At 36.5% G+C, this 17600-nt stretch overlaps 1 protein-coding gene across 2 annotated transcripts in view; it reads left to right on the top strand.

The window, feature by feature from the left end:
* The window catches only part of CTNND2 (catenin delta 2), a 933204-nt gene that overhangs the window by 143903 nt on the left and 771701 nt on the right, over nucleotides 1-17600 (top strand). The window lies entirely within an intron of this gene.

Below are 17600 nucleotides of genomic sequence, written 5' to 3'. Positions count from 1 at the left end.
TAAAAAGATGGCATCTTCAGGATTTCAAAAGTAATTACTCTCTTAGTGACACAGCTGAAGGATTTATCTAAAATTGTAAAAACAACTTCCTTGAAACTAATGTGTATTGTTTTGTAATAGGATGTATATACAAAAGAGCTATTACATCCAAACATTGACTATTCTGGGGTCTAATCAAAATAAGACGACGTGACAGGATGTCAGAAATTTAGTTTAAAATCTGCCCCCAACTACACTTCTGAGACTGTACGTGCTATTTATTTTTCTTGAGTCCCATCTTTCTCCATTTGTGAAATGAAGTTAAAAGTAATGACTTCATACATTGGATGTAAGGGTCAGAAGATTTTTATCTGTAATTGCAGTAAAGTGGGTAAAGTGCTATAAGAGAAATATAACAACACTAACTTGACAAGTCATAGAAAGATGACTCATGTTTTTCTGTTAACACAATCAGCTTTTTGTCTAACGGACTCTACAGTTTAAAATGTCATTTTACACAAAAGAAAACAATTGCACATTACATTTTAACTATTCAGATTATTAAAAATTTAAATGACCACTCATATTTCTGTTTGCCAAAGTGCATGTAATTTGGCATTCCTTTATGTTGTTGGTGAAGTCTCCATTGGAGAGGCATTGGGAACAAGATGGCGGCATCTGTCACAGCTTAAGATGTTTGTATTCTTAGACACAGCAAATTCATTTCTAGGAATTTATTCTAACATAATACTCACACATACACACATATACCCTTATAAAGTGATCCTGATTTCAACATATATATATGAGCAAAATAAAAAAAGAAATGAAAAAAAGCATTTGTAGAGGAGAGAACTAAAAATGATACATCAATACAATGGAATAGCTGCATATAGATTTAAACAACATGGTAAATTCATAAGTAATGGTCTGAAATGGTCTCAAAGACATACTGATTGGAAAAAAAGTTACAGAACAATATATATAGCATCATCACGTTTTTGTTAAGTGTGTGTGTGTGTGTATGTGTATATCAATTTGTGTGTATATGCATGTATGTATGTATATGTATGTACCTTTACATACATATGTAAATGGATAGGGGAAAACTAGCTGAATACTCATAAAATATGACTGCTCAGAAATTTGTCTATATGTTGTTTTATTGTTTTAAGTTATTTGAATATTTGAAAACCAGATATTGTGTAATTTTTCAGTGTGTTAAGCAACTTTTTATAATGGTACTATGAATTTTTATATTGGAGTTACCTTTCCTTTAACTTATCAGTTTAAATGTATTCTTAAAATACTTAGAGATGATTATTGACTTTCCCATAACAACTAAAAGCAATGCAATGAAAACAACATTTGTAGAGTAGAGAACTAAAAATGTTACAGCAATACAATGAGATAGCTGTGTACAGATTTAAACAACATGATAAATTCATAAATAATGGTCTGAAATAGTCTCCAAGACATACTGATTGGAAAAAAAAGTTACAGACAATATATATAGCATCATCACATTTCTGTTAAGTGTGTGTGTGTATGTCTGTGTATATTGATTTGTGTATATGTGGATGTATTTATGTATACGTGTGTACCTTTACATATATATGTAAATGGATAGGGGAAACCTAGCAGAATACCTGCAAAATAGGACTGCTGAGAAATTTGTCTATATGTTGTTTTATTTTTTTATTTTTTTATTTTTTTTGAGATGGAGTCTCGCTCAGTCGCCCAGGCTGGAGTGCAGTGGTGTGATCTTGGCTCACTACAAGCTCCGCCTCCCGGGTTCACGCCATTCTCCTGCCTCAGCCTCCCGAGTAGCTGGGACTACAGGCGCCCACCACGGCCGGCTAATTTTTTGCATTTTTAGTAGAGACAGGATTTCACTGTGTTAGCCAGGATGGTCTCGATCTCCTGACCTCGTGATCCGCCCGCCTCGGCCTCCCAAAGTGCTGGGCTTACAGGCGTGAGCCACCACGCCCGGCCATTTTATTGTTTTAAGTTGTTTGAATATTTAAAAGCCAGATACTGTGTAGTTTTTCAATGTGTTAAGCAACATTTTATAATGGTACTATTAATTTTATATTGGAGTTACATTTCCTTTATCAGTTTAAATGTATTTTTAAAATACTTAGAGGTGATTATTGACTTTTCACATAACAATTAAACAACTGTTTTATCCAGTGTTCAGTTTTTGAGTACTGTATTTTTTTCACTCAGATCAGATAGAAGTTATAATATTTTTAAAAAATTGTCCATATTCCTGGCTCAGCCACTTGTTAATAATTTTGTAGTGCCTACAGCCTAGACTTTATAACTGTTAAAACTTATTTTGCTTTTCTTTTCTGAATTTTATGTTAAATCCGGGCACAAAGTTTTGCATAATGTTAGCATTAAAAAGTAGTCTTTTTGAAGGAACATTAGCTTACCCGGATGAGAAAGACCACAACAAGAACTCTAATAACTCAAAAAGCCAGAGTGTCTGCTGCCTCCACATGACCACACTAGGTCTTCAGCAGTGGTTCTTCACCAGGCTAAAATGATTGAAGTGACAGACATAAAATTCCAAACAGGAACAATGGTTAGGAAAAAAGATCATCAAGATTCAGGAGAAAGTTGAAACCCAATCCAGGAACTATAAGGAATGAAACAAAATGATACAGAAGCTGAAAGATGAAATAGCCATTTTAAGAAAGAACCAAACTGATCTGGTAGAGCTGAAAAACTCACTTCAAGAATTTCATAATATAATTACAAGTATTAACAGCAGAGTAAACCAAGCTGAGGAAAGAATCTCAGAGCTCAAAGACCAGTTCTCCAAAATAAAACGATCAGCCAAAAAAAAAAAGAAAAGGAATACAGAGGAATGAACAAAAACTCCTAGAAATATGGGATTATGTAAAGAGACCAAATGTATAACTCATTGGTGTCCCTGAAAGAGTAGGCGAGTAAGCAAGCAACTTGGAAAACATATTTGAGGATATCGTCCATGAAAACTTTCCCAACCTTGCTAGAGAGGCCGACATTCAAATTCAGGAAATGCCGAAAATGCCTGCAAGGTATTACAAGATGACCATTGACAAGACACATAGATTCTCTAGGATCTAAGTGAAAGAAAAAAATGTTAAAAGCAGCTAGAGAGAAGGGGCAGGTCACCCACAAAGGGAACCCCATCAGGCTAACAGTGGACTCTTCAACAGAAACTCTACAAGCCAGAAGAGATTGGGGGCCTATACTAAGCATTATGAAAGAAAATAAATTGCAACTGAGAATTTCATATCCAGTCAAACTAAACTTCGTAGATGAGAAGAAATGAGATCCTTTTCAGACAAGCAAATGCTAAGGGAATTTGTTACCACCAGACCTGTTTTACAAGAGGTCCTGAAGGGAGTGCTAATTATGGAAAGGAAAGAATGTTCAACTAGCCACCACAAAAAGACATACAACTACATAAATCAGTGACACTATACAGCAACCACACAGTCAAGTCTACATAATAACCAGCTAATAACAAGATAATATGATCAAATCTGTACATATCAGTAGTAACATTGAATGTAAATGGCCTAAATGCCCCACTTAAAAGGCACAAAGTGACAAATTGTATAAAGAAACAAGATGTACTCTCTTTAAGATACCCATCCCACATGCAATTAAACCCACAGGCTCACAGTAAAGGGATGGAAAAAAAAATCCACTAAGTAAACAGAAAAAAGCAAGGGCTGCTATTCTAATTTCAGACAAAACAGACTTTAAACCAACAACAAGTAAAAAACACAAAAAAGGCTTTACATAATGGTAAAGGGACCAACTAAACAAGAAAACATAGCTATCCTAAATATACATGCACCTAAGACAGGAGCACCCAGATTCATAAAACAAGTTCTTAGAGGCTTACAAAGAGATGCAGATAACCACACAATAATAGAGGAAGATGTCAACACCCCATTGACAATATTAGATAATCAGAGCCGAAAATAATGAAGTCATATGGGACCTGAACTCCACACTTGACCGAATAGATCTGACAAACATCTACAGAACTCTCCACCTCCCTGCCCCCTCACCAGAAAAAGCCACAACAGAATAATAAGGAAATTCCTTGAAAGTAATGAGAACAAAGATAAAACATATCAGAATTTCTGGGACCTACCTAAAGCATTGTTAAGAGAAACGTTTATAACACTATATGCCCACATAAAAAAAAAGTTAGAAAGATCTCAAATTCACAACCTAACATCACACCTAGAGAAAGTAGAAAATCAAGAGGAAATCAACCCCAAAGGTAGCAGAAGATAAGAAATAACCAAAATCAAACCTGAAATGAATGGAACTGAGAAAACAATTGTTGTAAAAAGGATAAAATATTTTGGAGTTGGTTATTTGAAAGAATAAATAAGATTGCTATACCACTAGCTAGATTAATAAGAAAAGAGGGAGAATCCAAATAAACACAATTGGAAATAACAAAGAGGACATTACCACTGACCCCCAAGAAATACAATAATCCCTCGGAGACTACTACAAACACCTCTATGCACACCTCTGTGCACTAGAAAGTCTAGAAGAAATTGATAAATTCCTGGAAACATACAATCTCCCAAGGTGAGACAAGGAAGAAATTGCAATCCTGAACAGACTGATAATGAGCTCCAAAATTGAACCAGTAATAAAAAGACTATGAACTAGAAAAGGCCGAGGACCAGATAGATTCACATCTGAGTTCTACCAGATGTATAAAGAAGAGCTGGTACCAATCCTACTGAAACTATTCCAAAAAATTAAGGAGGACAGACTCCTCCCTAACTCATTCTATGAGGACAGCATCATCCTGATACCAAAACCTGGTAGAGACACAACAAAAAAAAACACTTTGGGCCAATATCCTTGATGAACATTGATGTCAAAAGTCCTCAACAAATTTCAAACAAACCAAATCCAGCAGCACACGAACAAGGTATTCCACCATGATGAAGTAGACTTTATTCCTGGATGCAGGTTTGTTTCAACATTTGCAAATCAATAAATGTGATTCATCACATAAATAGAACTAAAAACATGAAACCTAATTATCTCAATAAATACAGAAAAGCTTTTGATAAAATTAAACATTCCTTCATGTTATGAACCTTCAACAAACTAAGCACTGAAGGAACATACCTCAAAACAATAAGAGCCATCTATGACATACCCACAGCCATATCATAGTGAATAGGTAAAAGCTGGAAGCATTCCCCTTGAGAACTGGAACAAGACAAGGATGACCACTCTCACCACTTCCATTCTTTTGCTGTGCAGAAACTCTTTAGTTTAATTAGGTGGTCCCATTCATCAATTTTTGTTTTTGTTGCAATTACTTTTGGTATCTCCATCATGAAATCTTTACCAGGGCCTACGACTGGAATACAATTTCCTAGGTTATCATCAGGGTTTTTATAGTTTTATGTTTTCCATTTGTCTTTAATATGTCTTGAGCTGATTTATGTAAGGAAGGGATCCGGTTCTGGAAGTCCTAGCCAGAGCAATCAGGAAGGAGAAATAAAAGGCATCCAAATAGGAAGAGAGGAAGTCAGGCTATCTCTGCTTGCAGACAATATGATTCTATACCTAGAAAACCCATAGTCTCTGCCCCAGAGCTCCTAGATCTTATAAACAACTTTAGCAAAGTTTCAGAATGTAAATTAGGAGATATACCTAATGTAAATGACGAGTTAATGGGTATATGGCACATGTCTACATATGTAACAAACCTGCACATTGTGCACATGTACCGTAGAACTTAAGGTATAATTAAAAAAAAATTAGTGCACAAAAATCAGTAGCATTTGTATACATTGACAACATCCAAGCTGAGGGTCAAATGAAGAAACCAATCCCATTCACAATAGCCACAAATAGTACAAAATACCTAGGAATGCAGCTAACCATGGAGGTGAAAGATCTCTGCAATGGGAATTACAAAATACTGCTGAAAGAAATCTGAGATGAATGATAAAATGGAAGAACCTTTCGTGCTCATAGATAGGAAGAATAAATATTGTTAAAATGGCCATACTGCCCAAGACAACTTATAGATTGAATGCTATTCCAAACTACTAATGACATTCTGCACAGAAATAGAAATACCTGTTGTATAATGCATATAGAACCAAAAAAAGCCCCAATAGCCCAAGAAATCCTAAGTAAAAAGAACAAAGCTGGAGGCATCGCACTACCTGACTTTAAACTATACTATAAGCCTACACTAATGAAAACAGCATGTTAGTGGGAAAAAGAGAACAGACACATAGACCAGTGGAACAGAATAGAGAGCCCAGAAATAAAGCCAGACCATCCAATTAACAAAACTGACAATGAGCAATAAGAGACCTCCTATTCAATAAATGCTGCTGGGCTAACTGGCCAGCCATATGCAGAAGATTGAAACTGGATCCCTTCCTTACATAAATCAACTCAAGACAGACTAAAGACAAAGGGAAAACATAAAACTATAAAAACCCTGATGATAACCTAGGAAATTGTATTCCAGTCGTAGGCCCTGGTAAAGATTTCATGATGGAGACACCAAAAGTAATTGCAACAAAAACAAAAATTGATAAATGGAACCACCTAATTAAACTAAAGAGTTTCTGCACAGCAAAAGAAAATATCAGCAGAGTAAACAGACAGCATACAGAATGGGAGAAAGTATTTGTAACTTATGCATCTGACAAAGGTCTAATATAGAGAATCTGTAAGGAACTTAAAGTAGCAAGCAAAAAACAACCTCATTAAAATGTGGCCCAAAGACATGAACAGACACTTTTCGAAAGAAGACTGTGTGCAGCCAACAATTTATGAAAAAGTACTTAACATCATGAATCATTAGAACAATGCAAATCAAAACCACAGAGAGACACTATCTCACACCAGTCTGAATGGCTGTTATTAAGAAGTCAAATAGTAACAGATACTGGTGAGGCTGTGGAGAAAAAGGAAAGTTATACACTGCTTATTGGGATGAAAATTACTTCAGCCATTGTAGTAAGCAGTGTGGCGATTTCCCAAAGAAGTTAAAACAGAAGTGCCATTCAACCCAGCAATCCTATTATTGGGTATATTCCCAAAGGAATGTAAATCATTACACTATATTCGTCACAACACTGTTCACATAGCAAAAACATGGAATCAACCTAAATGGCCATTAGCAGTAGACTGGATAAAGAAAGTGTGGCAGATATACACTGTAGAATATTATGCAGCCATTACAAAGCACAAGATCGTGTTTATTGAAGCAACATGAATGGAGCTGGAGGCCATTGTTCTAAGTGAACTAAAGCAGGAACAGAAAGCCAACCCTCATGTTCTCACTTATAAGTGGAAGGTAAATACTGAATACATGTGGACACAAAGAAGGGAACAACAGACACTGGGGTCTGTTTGAGGGCATAGGGTGGGAGAAGGGAGATGATCAAACAACTACTATTGGTTACTAAGCTTCTTTCCTGGGTAATGGAATAATCTGCACGCCAGACCCCCATGACACTCAAGTTACCTATATTACAAACCTGCCTATGTACCCCTGAACCGAAAATAAAAGTTGAAAACAAGTTGTCTTTTCTTCTGCTTTATACTTGAGAAATTTCAGAATGAATGGTGGAAAAGATGATTAATATTGATTAAATTGTGAGCACATCAACAAAATTCACGATAAATCTCTTTTAAATAATGGTTTCTGTAAGTAGAAATTTCAGGTTTACACTTTAGTGGAGTGTTTCTTTAATTTCCTGATATAAAAAAGTCTACTAAATTTTACCCTGGACAGGTGAGTGTCTATGAAATCTTAATTTTATCATACCAAGAAGTTAAGAAATACATTTGGTTTTAAAAAATGCATTGCTTAAACCATGCGTCACAATGTAGTGTAAGTATTTGTAGTCATAGTTCATTTATCAATTATTATTGATTACATCTTGGTGTGTAAGATAATTTAAAATATGTTAACAAAGATAATTTAGGAATTAAAATCTATTTTGTATTAATGTTCTAATGTCTAGTAACAAGCTTTGTAATTTTTAAAATATAATAAAAATTACTGTTTTTGAATCTTGACTCAAACCTAGAATATAGAGCTATACCAATGTTACCTGTACCAGTTAGGAAACTGAGATCCAGAGAAATATTTTTTCCAGTAGGACTGTAATTAAAGCTGAACCCTTTGGGGGCAAAACAAAATTTGTTTTTCAAGAGACATTTAGACTTATCACGTTCTTTTAACTCAGAAACTTTTGTAAGTATCCCCCATCATGCACTCTGGACAGTGTATCAGTCAGGATGGGCTGAGTATGTCAAAGCAACAAACAATACCAAAATCGCCCTGGCTTAATCCAAGCAGTCTATTTAATCACTCAAGTAACATATCCTCTCTGGGTAGATGAAACCTCCTCTTCCACATAGCTGCTCTTCAATCTCTTATGCCTCTGCCACCCTAATACGACACACAGGATTTTTCAAAGTAGGAAGAAACAGAGGGTGAAGAATCATACATGGGATCTTAAATGCTTGTACTCAACTATAATTGGTTGACCAAAACGAGTCATAACAGCAAGACTGATTTTAGGTGAATGCTGTCCTAGATGAAGAAGAAAAATGGAAAATCAGTCAGCAATGCTAGTATCTATCAAGGTAAAATTAACCCACTGCACCTTGAGTTGGGAGATTATGCAATTGGTTCACACCAAGACCAGAAAGGTACTAGTTGAAGAATAGGAAGAAAGTCAAGTGCCATAATACTGGCTTCAGTATGAGCATAATAACGAAGTAAAATAACTTGCCCAGAGGATCCTGCAAAAACCCTGCCAGAAAATTAGTCATTGGAAACTTAGCACTAATCATAGCTATATAATTATAGATTATGATATGCAGTCATTGAGAGAAATACCTGAAACCTAAATATACAAGGGTCTATTTTTCTAAAATAGGGTGCAGTAAATGAATAAGATTAGATCATCTTATGACATAAAAGCATTGTATATCCTCATTATTCATATTTAAGACTATTATTGTATGCATATTTTATGGAAACCATGGAGAAAATATCCATGTCCAAAAATATCAACCTAAACTTCAGCAATAATTATGAAATGATTAGTTTTTAAATGTGTATGTATATGATTTAGTAAAATCTTTGAACATCTTTAGAAATCTTTAAACAGACAAATGTAAAATGTATTGTGAAATCATGATTCCACTCGTGCTAAGTCATTCATACGTTATTTTCCTTGATTTCTTCCTAGCTATGAACCCTTCTTGGAGATGGCTCCTGAGGAGTCTAAGTCATAAACTCTGAGGGACTATATAGAATAAAATTTGGGGATGGAGCAGAATCTCGGGCCTGGCATTTTTTCTGACTCATTCTATGTGCCGGTGTTCAGCATTAGTTAATGACCCTCAGAAACACCTGAAGATTGTCACTATGCTCAATATTAGTTATCTGTTGCTGTATAACATGTTGCCCTAGAATTTAGGATCTTAACTAATATTTACCTCATGGATTCTGTGAGTCAAGAATCTAGGAGCCACTTAGCTGGGTATTTCTGAGTCAGAATTTCCTCTAATGTTTCAGTCAAGATGTGAGCCCGGTCTATATCATCTGAAGGTAGGCCTGGGACTGGAAGATCTGCTGTCTAAATGTCTTACTCATATGGCCCATTGGTTGTAGGTATCAGTCCTTTGCCAGTTGTTGGTAGGTGGCTTTAGTTTTTCCTTACGTGGACCTCTTTCTCCATAGGGCTGCTTGAGCATCCTGTCTACCTGGAAGCTGACTTCCCCAAAGTGAATGATGAAAGAGCGATCAATAGGGAAGTCCAAGTGTCTTTCATAACTTGTCTCAGAATCATATACCATCACATCTACCATATTATTTGTGCAAAGGGTCACTAAGTCTAGCCCCCTCTCAAGGGGAGGTGAATTAAGCTCTACTTCCTGAAGAGAGGAGTGTGAAAGAACCTGTGGACATAATTAAAAATTATCATATTTTCCCAAACTCAACCCAACAGAGATAGTAACAAATAATAAGCAGATAAGATATAAATGCAGGTGAGAGGGAAAATATTTTCATTTGGAGGTAATTTAAAAAGGGAACAGTATCTGAGAGTCTTATTTGGAGAAAAAGGGAATTTGGCAGTAAAGAAATGCTATAAATTTTGCTTAACAGGGTAATGATTTGTACAAATTGTAAATGAAAAGAAAACAGAAAACAAATTGGCAAAAGTAAGGCTGGGAATTGATAATCACCTTTTCATAATATCTAATTATTTGTCCATTTAAAATTAGTTATTGATCACATACCAGGGTGTTTGAAGCCCTAAAGTATAATATTGAATGATTATATTCAAAAAATGAGAGTTTCATTGCCGTGTAACCTTTACAATTACAGTAATACCTCTTAAATATATATAATTTAGATTTAACTCCTAAGCACAGCTTACTTTTAAAGTCATGTGTTGTAATAGGCAGATTATATCACTTAAAATTTCAAAATTTGTTATATGTGGGTAAAAAATGTCAATGTATCTTGGCAGCTATAAAATTATTATGGCTGTATTCAGTCTTTGTTTTCTATTTGTTCTTTTAAGGTCAGTAATTTATTTAAAAAACTGCTAAGTCAATGGTAGTGACTAAAGTTGCATAAGAGTAGTTGAAACTCGGTTTTATAGTTAATTTTAAAATACTGATTGATACTGTCTCTGTTGTAATAGGTTAAACATATGGGCTGAGTGCAGATATCTGTTTGCAGAGTAAGATTTTTGTCCTTGACTGTCCATTGATAGCAATTCTGGAAAAACTAGATGTGTCATTGAGATTCGGTATCTTGAGAAATTGTGAAGTGGCAGATACATATTTGCAATCAATATGAAGGGTAAATTGCCATAATTTGAGTGGACACTTTCAAGTACTGTGAAGTAAGAACATGTTGCGAACCACTGTGTAGCTGGCATTTGGGGACTTTCTGTTTAATAGATTGTGACAGTCAAAGTTGGCAATTCACAGTGGTAAAATTGTTGTGACTGGCTTAAGCATTTTTTTTTTTTTTACCAGATTTTATGATGTAAATCTATGATTAAATGGGGAATCTAAGCTGGAAAACTACATATTTGTTTAGGATATTACTAGGGAGAATATTTAGGAAGACAGGTTGTGTTTCACTAATAAGCTTAGATGCTTTTGTTCAGTGTCTTGCACAGATACAGTGTATGAGATGGATTCGAAGTCTATAGGAGCTGTGTGAGGGGAACTCCAGCACCTGAGACATTTGGCAGTGACAGTGTATCCTGGACAGTCACTGTGTGTGATGAATACCGTATTAGGGGCTGTGCTAAGCATGCTTCTTTGAAGTTGCAGCCAAAAGAATAGTCAACTCAACACTGAGCTTCATTTTTGTGAAATACATTAGAACTTCCTCTTTTATTCTGGAAGAGTCAAATTTTAAAGTACGGTGCCTATTTCAATTTCTGCTCAATCTTCTGTTAGTTTGATGGGTCTGTAATTTTAGAATCCCAGACTTTATTTTTCTGGCATAAGGATAATTGTCCCTGTAGCTTGGTAAACCCATCAATCAGCTTTGAAATATATTTGTGTTGTCTAGGGGAACTAGGATGGTTGTTGATTCAAGAAATGTGTCACTATCTAATTTGTAGTAGAGATGAACCCTAGAACTTATTATGATTATTAATTTTATCTAGACATATTTCCATGATAAATGTAGACATAGGTGTGATTGGTAGAAATATATATGGTTTGACTACTTTAATATTATGTATCAACTGAAGTCATTAATTTGAATATTTCTATTTTTATAGATATATACTTAATATATTTAATTTAACATATTGAATATTTATGTTTCTAAACCTGGGAAGAGTTATAGGACATTTATGTGCCAGTGTTGTAAGTGTAAAATTCTTTGACATTTTAAAATAGGACTGACAATAAATTATAAATGTTCTTTCATTTTGACTTATTCAATAAGCATTTAATGATGCCAGCTCTTTAGTAGGCATTATTCTGGACACTGAGGTTATAAATATGAATAAGACCCAATTTCTGTGCTCAAAGAATTCATGAACTAATTAGGAGACGTAAAATGTAAAATATATGGTATTTCCATAGATCTAAGATATTGAGTATATCATTGATTTAGTAACAGTTTTAGTTGCAAATGACAGAAAATTTATCCTGAATGACTTAAAGGAAAAGGAGACCATCGTCACATGAAGAGGCATCCCAATTTCAAAAACATAAAAAGATTTTTGTAATCCCAGAAGAGATAAGATCATCACAGTTCTTAGTGATGATGTAATACTTGAGGAAAGTTCAAGCTGTAACTGTAACAGTATAGAGGATGTGAAGTGATTCATAGTGCCTGGAGTTGTCCAAAAGGCTTCATGGAGGAAGAAATGCATCCATGGGACTATGAAAGCGAAAAGAGAAAGGGAGTTTTGCAGCCAACAGAAGTCTTGGTGATGATAAAGAGAAGATGGTAAACTGAATTGTGGTAAACTGAATTGGCACACGCAGGAAGAGAACTCCGCGTGTTCACAACACAGTTTAATAAGTAGTATTGGGAGCAGCAAGAGGCTTGGTGTGTGTAGTGTAAGGTGTGAGAGGAGAGGCAACAGTCTTAAGAATGGAGACGTGTGGGCCAGGGCAAGAACAGCCTCATACGTCATGCAAAGCAGATTGAACTCTATCCTCTGTGTCAGTGGTTTCCGAACTGTTTCATGTCTATTGATTTAGTGGGTAACACTAGCATTTTAAATAAAATGGAATAAAATAGAAAATATAGTGTATTACATGTTATAAAGCTTCTTTTTTCATGAAATCTTGTTTCAGTTAAAATACATGCTTATGTGTCATTGGGCTGTGAGTTAAAACACATTTTCTGTCAAAGAAAGTTTGGAAACCTCTGTTTAGGTGCTGAGATCCCCTCAAATAAATTTAGGGAAAAAGCATTATGTCATCAGATGGTTGGTAAGGAAGATTGACTCTTTTAATGAATAATGCATGGACTTGATTGAAGGAGGTCATATTGCAGGCATGAGAGGCAGGTTAGAAAGGTTTTTGTGTGTCCAGGCAGGAGACTAGGACTCATGCTGAATTTGGTGTGTTTCTCAGGATCTGATGGAGCCATTTGTAATAGGTTGTGGCTTATTACAAATGTATAGGTATGGATATCAACTGTGAGGTCTCAGCTAGAGGTAGACATCTGAGTCATTACTTGCACATCCAATCTTGGGTGTTCATGGCTTTGCCAAAGAGAGGTCTGGACAGTGTTCAGTGAGAGGAAATAGAAGGTGTGGACCCGTTGGAAACTCATGTATGTACACCAGTGGCCTTCAGCCTCATGGTACTAGCCTCGCTGCAGGATTCCACATGCAGTTGTAGAGAATGGCTCACTTCATTTGTTGATATAATAATATAGCACCCCATGAAGGGCCCATCTAAAAAAGACTCCTGAGAATGCCTTGGTGGAACCAACATATGTGAAGGGTGACAACATTGCCAACAGTGTATGTGCCACACTTCCATTACTGGGATATGACACGGAATTCCAAAAAAATGCAAATCCATAAATACAATGTTTATTCAGTTTAAAAAACAATGATAATATAGTATGTTATATATTGGTAATTTCCTGAAATTAGCAGGTTCAAGGTCAAGATCATTAACAAATTCAAGGTCATCATCCAATTTCTTAAAATCCATAGCTGGGCATGGCAGCTCATGCCTGTAATCCCAGTACTTTGGCTGAGGTGGGCGGATCGCCTGAGCTCAGGAGTTCGAGACCCGCCTGGGCAACATGGTGAAACCCCATCTCTACTAAAAGCACAAAAATTAGCTGGATGCGGTGGCACATGCCTGTAGTCCCAGGCTGAGGTGGAAGGATCACCTGAGTCTGGGAGGTGGAAGTTGCAGTGGGCCGAGATTGTGCCACTGCACTCCAGCCTGGGCAACAAAGTGAGACCCTGTCTCAAAACAAACAAACAATAAAATAAAAATAAACACACACACACACATACACACACACATACACACACACAATTCTCTTCAAGGATCTACCAACAGCATCGCTGCTCTCCCCACTTTCCTTCTCTGGCAGTGTTTCAAGGCTCACACCAGTGCTCCCTGCATCTCAGCCCAGTTGCTCCTCTTTCCTGCTCCTCACGTCTCCCTATATACATTTATTCTGATCCCTTCCTCTCTGCTCTAACCCTCTGCCATTACACTGTCAGTCACTCCGTCTCCAACCCTTATTTAGCTCTTCCCTCAGTCCTCAGGTCTGAGGGGACCCTGATTGCTGTTGAGAGATCTGTCAGCTCTGCTCTGAGAGCCTGACCTGTTGCTTGGTTGACGCGCATCTTCCTTGCTTCACCTGTGGTGTCGGCTCTGGCTCTCAAGTCACAAGCTTGCTTGGGGTAGAGCTCAGAAGCAGCAGCAATTGATTCACCCTTAACCACTGGCTTGTTTTTAAAAGCACTACCTTTTCAATAATATTTTTAAGATAGATAAGTTGTTAGTGTAATGCCTGTTAAGATTAGATGAAGTTGGCTGAGATCATGCTTTAGAAACGGGACGGTGAGATATTCAAAACAGCCAAAGGAAGACCCGCTCCCATCCTCAATGACCACAGTTTGCTGGAGCCTGGCTGCTTAGGCGTCTCCCCTGTATGAGCACCACCATTCCATTTTGCTTTGTGGAAGTCACCACAGAAGCTTCCTTTTTACCTTCACACATAATATATGTCACTAAGAATAATAACTCAGGTGAACATAAGTCTGTAGTAATATTCAGGATGATCCCATTCTTCTCAATGATGAATAGCTCATGCAAGGATACAGAATGTGTTTCCTGACCCACCAAGCTATGTTAACTCTCCCACTGCTCCTGCCTCTCCGAACACAGAGGTAGAATGATCATCCCCTTGTGTTTGACACATGAGCTCAACACTGAGATCCCACCAGCTCTCCACCATCCGGCCATCACATCTTCCACTACAGCAGCAAATGACCTGTGTGGCCGACTCCATGAATAAGACCTGATGCCACACCCCCAACTTCTCAAGTGGAACTGAACATTCCTCTGCCTCCTGCCTTTGTCTGCTGTTGCCCTTGTGGTTGCATGTTCTGACTATGGCTCAAAGGCGCTGCTTCCCATCCTTGCATGGTCTTCTCTATATGTTTGTCAGATTCTATTTGCAAGCTGTTGGTTGCAGGTATCAGGTTCTGGAAGCCTACTTGATCAATGGTTCTATCTTGGAAGCCTCTTACCCAAGATGTACATCATTCTCAGATAGTCGACTGAAGCAAAAGTATTAAACTAGTCCTAGAATTCTGAATTCTATTTCTGCTTTTACTGAAAAGCAGCTATCTTGAGTTGAAATAAAGGAGTATCATTTCAAATGCCACATAGAGCAATTCTCCTAATGCAAAGCCCATTGTATTTACGTTACATGCTCTCGTAAGCAATTATTATTGATTTTACTCTAATCGTTCATATATTAGCTCAACAAATATTTATTAACCAGCTGAGCTAGCTGTGGGAAATTGAACGTAGACCAAGACAGATTGAGTTTCTGCCCTAATTATCTGTGATTTTGACAACTGTTATTATATTGTTTATATTATGATAAGCAATAACTTTAGCTTTCTCTTTATAAAGTGAGAAGTGGGGATGAATATATTTTTACATGTGCAGAGCACGTCTGAGTGAGAATGACATGATGCCTATTTCTCTTGGTAGCAACATACTAGTTATGAATAGAGAATTGCAGTTTCGATGAAGAGAGTGATTATACAAATGAGGTACTCAGTACTGTTCTTCCTGTTGCTAATTTGTACTAATCCACACATTCTGTGTACCCTAATATGCATAAAAATATGTTTGTGCTTATTCTTCTATTATATGTAGTAGGAGTCTTTAAAATGTCACATATTTTGTGGAAGATTTTAAAAATAAAATATGTTAAAATATGTAAATTTTAAAAACATTCAATAGCTCTTATTTATATATATATTTAAATAACAATACTTGGGATGTTCTAATGCCCTATTTCTTTATTCACTTGGGTATAAGGTAATGGCAAGTTATGAAAGTAATGCCTAATGATGGAAGTAAATCCAAAAGTAATTCAATTTTGCAAACATTTGTGTTTTAGAACATAGGATCAAGAACAGGGAAGGGGTTATTCTCTGGAAGAAATGGAAGACATTTCTTTGATGTACATGAGAGAAGGAAAGAAGGCTAAGTATGGCTGTAACAGGGTTTGCTTGTTTGTTTGGTGTGAGGGGGCGCAGGAGGTCACGGTAGTTAACGTCAGAGTCTCTGGAGTTGAAGTCTATGGCTGAAGGTAAAAGAAGAAAGTGAGAGAAGAGTTATAAATGTTTCTAGCTACTCAAAACTAAAAGATAAAAAGGGATCTTCCTGAAGAGAAGGAACAGGAGGGGAAACAAGATTTGACAAGCAATCTTTAGAAGTCATCAGTCTTTTTTTTTTTTTTTCCTCCATAGTTTTGGGGGAACAGGTGGTGTTTGGTTACATGCATAAGTTCTTTAGTAGTGATTTCTGAAATCTTGGTGCACCCATCACCCAAGCAGTATACACTGTACCCAATATGTGCTCTTTTATCCCTCACCCCCCTCCCACCCTTTTCCCCTAGTCCCCAAAGTCCGTTGTATTCTTCTTATGCCTTTGTGTCCTCATAGCATAGCTCCCACTTAGGAGTGAGAACATACAATGTTTGGTTTTCCATTCCTGAGTTACTTCACTTAGAATAATTGGCTCCATTTCCATCCAGGTTGCTACAAATGACATTATTTCATTCCTTTTTATGGCTGAGTAGTATTCCTATATACTACTCAGTGTATATAGGATGCAGTGTTTGGTTTTCTGTCCTTGTAATAGTTTGTTTAGAATGATGGTTTCTATATACTACTCAGTGTATATAACATGCAGTGTTTGGTTTTCTGTCCTTGTAATAGTTTGCTTAGAATGATGGTTTCCAGCTTCATCCATGTCCCTGCAGAGGACATGAACTCATCCTTTTTTATGCCTGCATAGTATTCTATGGTATATATATGCCACATTTTCTTAATCCAGCCTATCATTGATGGACATATGGGTTGGTTCCAAGTCTTTGCTATTGTGAATAGTGCTGCAATAAACATACATGTGCATGTGTCTTTATAGTAGTATGATTTGTAATCCTTTGGGTATATACCCAGTAATGGGATTGCTTAGTCAAATAGTATTTCTAGTTCTAGATCCTTGAGGAATCGCCACACTGTCTTCCACAATGGTTGAACTGATTTACACTTCCACCAACAGTGTAAAAGCATTCCTATTTCTCCACATCCTCTCCAGCATCTGTTGTTACCAAAGATGGTATCTCATTGTGGTTTTGATTTGCATTTCTCTGATGACCAGTGATGATGAGCATTTTTTCATGTGTCTGTTGGCTGCATAAACGTCTTTTTTTGAAAAGTGTCTGTTCATATCCTTTGCCCACTTTTTTTTGATGGAGTTGTTTTTTTCTGGTAAATTCGTTCACATTCTTTGAAGATTCTGGATATTAG

This window comes from Macaca mulatta, chromosome 6 (assembly GCF_049350105.2).
Source record: "Macaca mulatta isolate MMU2019108-1 chromosome 6, T2T-MMU8v2.0, whole genome shotgun sequence".
Taxonomy (NCBI): Eukaryota; Metazoa; Chordata; class Mammalia; order Primates; family Cercopithecidae; genus Macaca; species Macaca mulatta.
The sequence above is the reverse complement of the archived record's forward strand: the minus strand, read 5'-3'. Positions and strand labels throughout refer to the sequence as shown.